The sequence below is a fragment of the Epinephelus lanceolatus genome, chromosome 5, assembly GCF_041903045.1.
Source record: "Epinephelus lanceolatus isolate andai-2023 chromosome 5, ASM4190304v1, whole genome shotgun sequence".
Taxonomy (NCBI): Eukaryota; Metazoa; Chordata; class Actinopteri; order Perciformes; family Serranidae; genus Epinephelus; species Epinephelus lanceolatus.
Window position 1 is genome coordinate 7,302,107 of NC_135738.1, and position 6,000 is coordinate 7,308,106.

At 34.6% G+C, this 6,000-nt stretch overlaps 1 protein-coding gene across 1 annotated transcript in view; it reads right to left on the bottom strand.

Annotated features, from left to right (window-relative positions):
• Positions 1 to 3,655, bottom strand: part of immp2l (inner mitochondrial membrane peptidase subunit 2) — a 257,629-nt gene extending 253,974 nt beyond the window's left edge. The window contains exon 1 of the mRNA XM_033635297.2: positions 3,607 to 3,655. The gene's annotated coding sequence lies outside the window, so the exon portion shown is untranslated. The remainder of the gene's footprint in view (positions 1 to 3,606) is intronic.
• Between the last annotated feature and the right edge of the window lie 2,345 nt (positions 3,656 to 6,000).

Sequence of the window (6,000 nt, forward strand, 5' to 3'; positions counted from 1 at the left end):
TTTGGCTATATATTTAAAGGACATCACGTCTCTCTATGTACAAACCCATCATTTTGATGGGAGGAAACAGAAGAACCTGGAGGAAACCTATACAATAAGAACTCAGCTGACCCACAGGTTCAAACCCAGAACCTTTCTGCGGTGAGGCAGAAGTGTTGACCACTGCACCACCATGCCGCCCTCTATAGTGATAAAAAGCCATTTTCAAACATGGAGTTTATCACACTGCTGAAGTCACCTAACTGTTAAAGTAATGTTTGCGACTTTTACATTGTTTCTTACGGCTGTATTAATACATGACAGGACATCTACTGAACGAGACAATATCTCGCACCTGATGTGTGAGAGTTAAAATGTAAAATACATATTGCTCTCTCACAGGCTGCATTAGTGATCTGAGAGGGAAACTGTCAAAGCCTAATTCATGACCATCATGAGCCTGAGTAACACACATACTCATATTTTATTCTCTGTAACCTTGGGTGTTTTGAAAGGCGCCTTTTAAATAAAATGTTTTATTATTATTTTTATAACTTCAACCTTGCCAATCTCCTCATCCCGTACATTTTCTCATCAGATTCTTAATTTATAAGACTTTTGCAGGCGGCTTTACAAATTCAGGCAAGATGGAAATTTTGTCTCTTGTTTAATTCCTTTTCACACACCTGCTGCATTTAAAGTGTTTTGCTGATTATTTATTTATTCATACATGAATCAAAGATGAACAATGAAGCAGGGACTTTCTTTTGTCCCACAGGTCCTCATTAACTTCAGACTTGTGTTGAACGTGTTACAGAAATATCACTGAGTCCGACCTAAGAGGACTGATTATGTAAAAGTGACCAAGACGAAATATATATAGTCTCATATCTCGGTAACGATATATCTTCATATTGCCTGGACCTGCTCTGGTGTCATCATATAAACATAAAGAGGTGCATGTCTGAAAGAGGCGTAGTTTAAACAGGACAATACCCAGGCTCTTAGCATGGGTTTTAAAAATTAAAATAAATAAACAACAGCAGGTTTAAGACTATCTACTGACTGTTTTAGTGCATTTCTTTTGCACTTTTCTATTTGTCACGTATCCTTGTTTGTTTTCATGTTTGTATGATAAAAATAATAACGTCAGTCAGTTTCAGGAGTCCACGAGAAAGACATTATCTGATGCTCCCGAGAAGGAGGACGGCAGCTCTACTGATTACATCTGTAATATCTGACACTTAATCAAGTCTGCTGCTCAAACTGTCCCTCAGCTACATGACAGCATATTAACATTATTCACTATGGTGGGAATCATGTTCTATGTATTATATGATAATATGAAAAGCAATATGAAATTACAGATAAAATTATTAATATTGTAACTTAATAAAAGCTCCAAATTATCTTTATGATTAATCGATTAATTGTGTAGTCTGTGTAAAATGTCAGAAAATAGTAAAAATGACCCTTAAAATTTCCAAGTGACACATTCAAATGTCTTGTTTTGTCTGAGTAACGCTTCAAAAAATAAAGTTATTCAGTTTATGATAAAATAAAACAGAAAAAAGCAACAAATCTTCACATTTAAGAACCTGGAACCATCAAATACATTTTTGCTTCAAATTGATTGATCTATTATCAAAATGTGAATTTCTTTTTGACTGACTGACAGATTGATTAATTGTTTTAGCTCCACTGTGAAGTGGTAATAATGGCTGTCAGATAGGCTTGATAAAGTAAATTAAAATGTACTATGTTTCCCTCCCTAACGTGGCAGAGTGGAAGTTTAAAGAAGCATAAAATGGAGATACTTGAGTAAAGACTGAATTACTTTAAGTCAGAGGAAGAAGTACTCAGATCCTGTACTTAAATAAAAGCAGTACTACCATATTGCAGAAGTACAGTAGTAAAGTAAAAGTCCTGCATTCAAAAACTCACTTAAGTAGAAATGCAAAAGTATTTAAAGCACACGTAAAGTACTAAGAATAAAAGTATTCATTTTGCAGAATGGCCTGTGTCAGAAAAATGTATTGTATTAAGATAAAAAGAAATGACTGGTCAGCTCACTGATAGACAGACAGTACAAAAATGCATCAGAGGCACTCTGATTGATTGACAGATAAACCAACGTGTTTTAAGTAGAGAGTCTTCATCAGGGTATAAAATGCACTGGGAACAGATGTGCAATTGAATAAAAAAAAATCATGCAGAGGTCATGTGAAACAGATCACATTCCAGTGCATTTCATACCTTGAAAAAGACTCTCCAATCAAAATGTGTTGGTTTATCTGTGAATCAGTAACGCATTATTAACAACAGTCAGAGTGGCTCAGATGCATTTCTGGACCACCTGCTTGTACCATGGACTTCTACACTGAGTGAGCTGGCCCATCATTGTTTTCTATCCTGTGACATTTCACCCTATCCTTGAGGAGCACCTGTTTTTTAACAATTAACTACAGTGTTTAATTTTAATTTTATTTCATTTTTTTCATTTCATATACTTTATTATTCCCCAAGAGGGAAATTCAATCTCTAACCCAGTGCAGCACTCCCAATTGTTTCTTCAATTTATTATTATACAATTGCATTATGATTATTGATGTGCTAATCTCTTCATCACTTTAATGCTGGAGCTGGTAAAGGTTTAGTTAATTAACTATACACTGCTTGGTGGTTTAATTCTTTAATCATACATCATCAATTTTAAGGTGATTTATTTTCCTGATTAATATCAGCCTGTCTGAGTCACTGGCTTCGGCTCTGTTGAAGTCTCTCCTAGAGAAATACTGATATTGGAAAGCATGTCCCAACTTTATCTGAGCTGTATATTTTATTGCTGTCTTATTATTTTTATTTCACATTTATTATCTTGAATTCAGTTTTGGTCTTCCTTATGTTATATTTTCCTTTGGTGACATTTATGACATGTTATTTGTTTTAACTTTCTTATGTTTTAAATGTGTTTAGTTTCACTGTACAGCACTTTGTAACTGTGTTTCGAAAGGTGCTATATAAAGTAAGTTTATTAAAATTATCATTAGCATTATTATAATTATTATTACTATTAATCTGAATCTGCAAGGAAACTAATGTTGTCAAATAAATGTAGTGTAGTAGAAAGTACAATATCTCCCTCTTCAAAAGTACAAGAACCTCAAAAATGTACTGAAGTACTTGCGTAAAAGTACTCCGTTACTTTCCATCACTGCTGTCAGTCAGTCATTCATTGATTCACAGCAGCAGCAGCAACAAACTTTCCTCACAGACAGAACAGACTCCAACCAGTCACAGAAACACTCTGACATCTCCTCACTTCCACTTTAACAACATTTATCATCAGACAATCTGTTTTCCACCTTTAACCTGCGTGAACCCGCAGCTGTCAGTCACTGTGCTCCTGCACGCTGACCTGTCAGTGCTAGCAGCTAGCAGCTAGCAGCAGCAGCGGCTAACAACGGGTTAACTTTTAAAACAAACGTCGGTGATGGAACAAGATGTCGGTGACAGCGGAGCAGTGAAACATGCAGGACAGAGGCTGGAAGAGTCTTTAATGCCTTTAAAATCACGTCTTTACCTGAGAAACTAAAGCTAAAGCTACAGATGCTAACAGACACCTACCAGAAACGTGACGTCCGACTTCCTGTTGTTATTATACGTCACGTGTCGCCCCCGGGTCCTAAACTCTGCCCTTGTGTGCCTGAATACCATTTATCTGTCTCACTTATTCTGAACAATGATTCCTAAAAATAATAAATAAATTAAAATAAATAAAATTAAAACAAAATAATTTTTAACTGAACACTGTTCCTTAAAAAAAAATATAACGTAACACAACGTAAAATAAAATATTAAAGTAATGAAAAATAATGACATAAAATAAAATATTAGGAATAAAAATAAAATAAATAAAAAATGTTAAAAAGTACATTTAATTATAAACTAAAATAAATTTAAATTAAAACAAAATAATTTTCTGAACAGTGACTTTTTAAAAAATAAAAATAAAAAACATAACATAACAAAACAAAATAAAAAATAGAATAAAATATAAAAATGATTAATAAGGATTAAAATAATAAATTGAAATAAATTAAAACAATATAATTTTTAAAGAATGTACACCAAGTACAGTAATACCATTTTTGAGAAGCAATTTTCAATATTTTTTTGTAATTTTAGTATTGCACATTGCCTGGTCAATATTTTGCACATTCTTGCACAAAACGTTGCGGTTCTTTAATTTAAATTTTACTTTAAGACTAGTCTGACTATTGCATTACTTTTTTATACTATTTTTTAAAGATTATTTTTTGGGCATTTTTGCAGGCTGGAGTAGAGCCTGGGCTGCTGCAGCAAGGAAGAAGCCTTTGTACATGGGGCGCCTGCTCAATCCACTAATCCACTGACACCCCTTTTTTACAATATTTTTATTGTTATGCACCAAAACACTGATGCAGATTCCTCATGTGAGTAAATCTACTTGGCAATAAACCTGATTCTGATACAGAAAAGTCTTTCAAAATGAATTGCAATCGAAATATCCAAGGTAAAGGTTGTTAAATTTGAATATATGTTGAGTGTAAATATACTGGAATCAATACTTACTATGAATAAGTTTAATATTGTGTTTGGGCAAACTTGCCCAAACACATAAAAACAAGTCTTACACTTAAGGAATCATTCTTAGAAGCTTGAGGACTCTTCAGATTTCTGTGATCTTCTCTTCACAGCCTTTACATTTACATTTCAGCCATTTACACAGACAGTCAGGGATGCAGAGCTGTTAAGGAATACATGCAGTAGAGCACAGGCTGCTGTGGGGAATGAACGTGTGATCTCTCAGTTCCAGAGCAGATCAGCGTCTCCAGGCCTCCCTGCTGCTGGTCACACAGCGGGGACACTGCGGAAACAAGCTGTGGTTGAAGGAAACCAACAACACTTTTACTGAAAATACTAAATCAGTAGAGTCTGAGTACATAGATGAATGAATGAATGTGTATTTCTTTCATTTTATTCATTTCATTCCCAGTATATAAGTGGGTATGTTCACAAGTAATGTCATGTTTCTCATTGGGCACATTAGTACATAAGAATAAAACTGCCTACACTTCAGAAAATGACACTTTAAATCTGTTCTGCCCCTAAACTGTAAAACACAGTAAAATACAACCAATTTTCATCTGAACTGTGTCCGTGAACTTGTGTTGATGACACTGTTGATTCTACATAGGATAGGATACATTTCTTTACCTGTGAACATAAGAGAGAACATGAAGCGGCTGTGACTCAAAGGGTAGAGCAGGTTGTGTCCACTAATCAGAAGACTGATGGTTCAATCCCCTCCTCCTCTAGTCCACATGTTGAATTATCCTTGAGCAACATACTGATCCCTGAATTGCTCCTGATGGCTGCTCCATATGTGTGAGTGTGTTAAATACTGAGAAGCAGGTGGCACCCTGTATGGTATCTTCAGCCACAAGTATATGAATGTGTGTCTCATTGGGTAAATGTGTCTCACAAACAATACTTTGTTATTTCCTTCATTAAATGTGCAGATTAATTGTTCAAAGTCTGTTGATACTTTTCAGAAGAAAGGATAAAATAAGTATTTGTAGCAAAAAAAGGTTTAATTTAAGCATTTAATTATTACTTAAACACATACAGCAACAGTCTGTGAGACCCCATGAATGAGGAGGTAAAGTATCCTTTAAAAAAAAAGAGAAAACTCATCTTTTTCTCCATTATAAAAAAGTATTTAGTTGAAATTTTGGAAAGAAATAAAGTATTAGAGCTGTTGGAACACAGCTGAGCATAATAGGCTGAGGGACCTGTCAAACCAAGTGAACACACAACCAAAAGTACACTAAAGTCTGTCTTAACTCAGGTCATTGATGTTGTATACGACATCAAAGTATTCAGTTTGCTATTCTTAGGCTGTGTTCAAACAATTCACATGAGTGAATTACATGTAAAAATCAATGTGAAGACGCAATTAGACGTGACTTCCTGCCG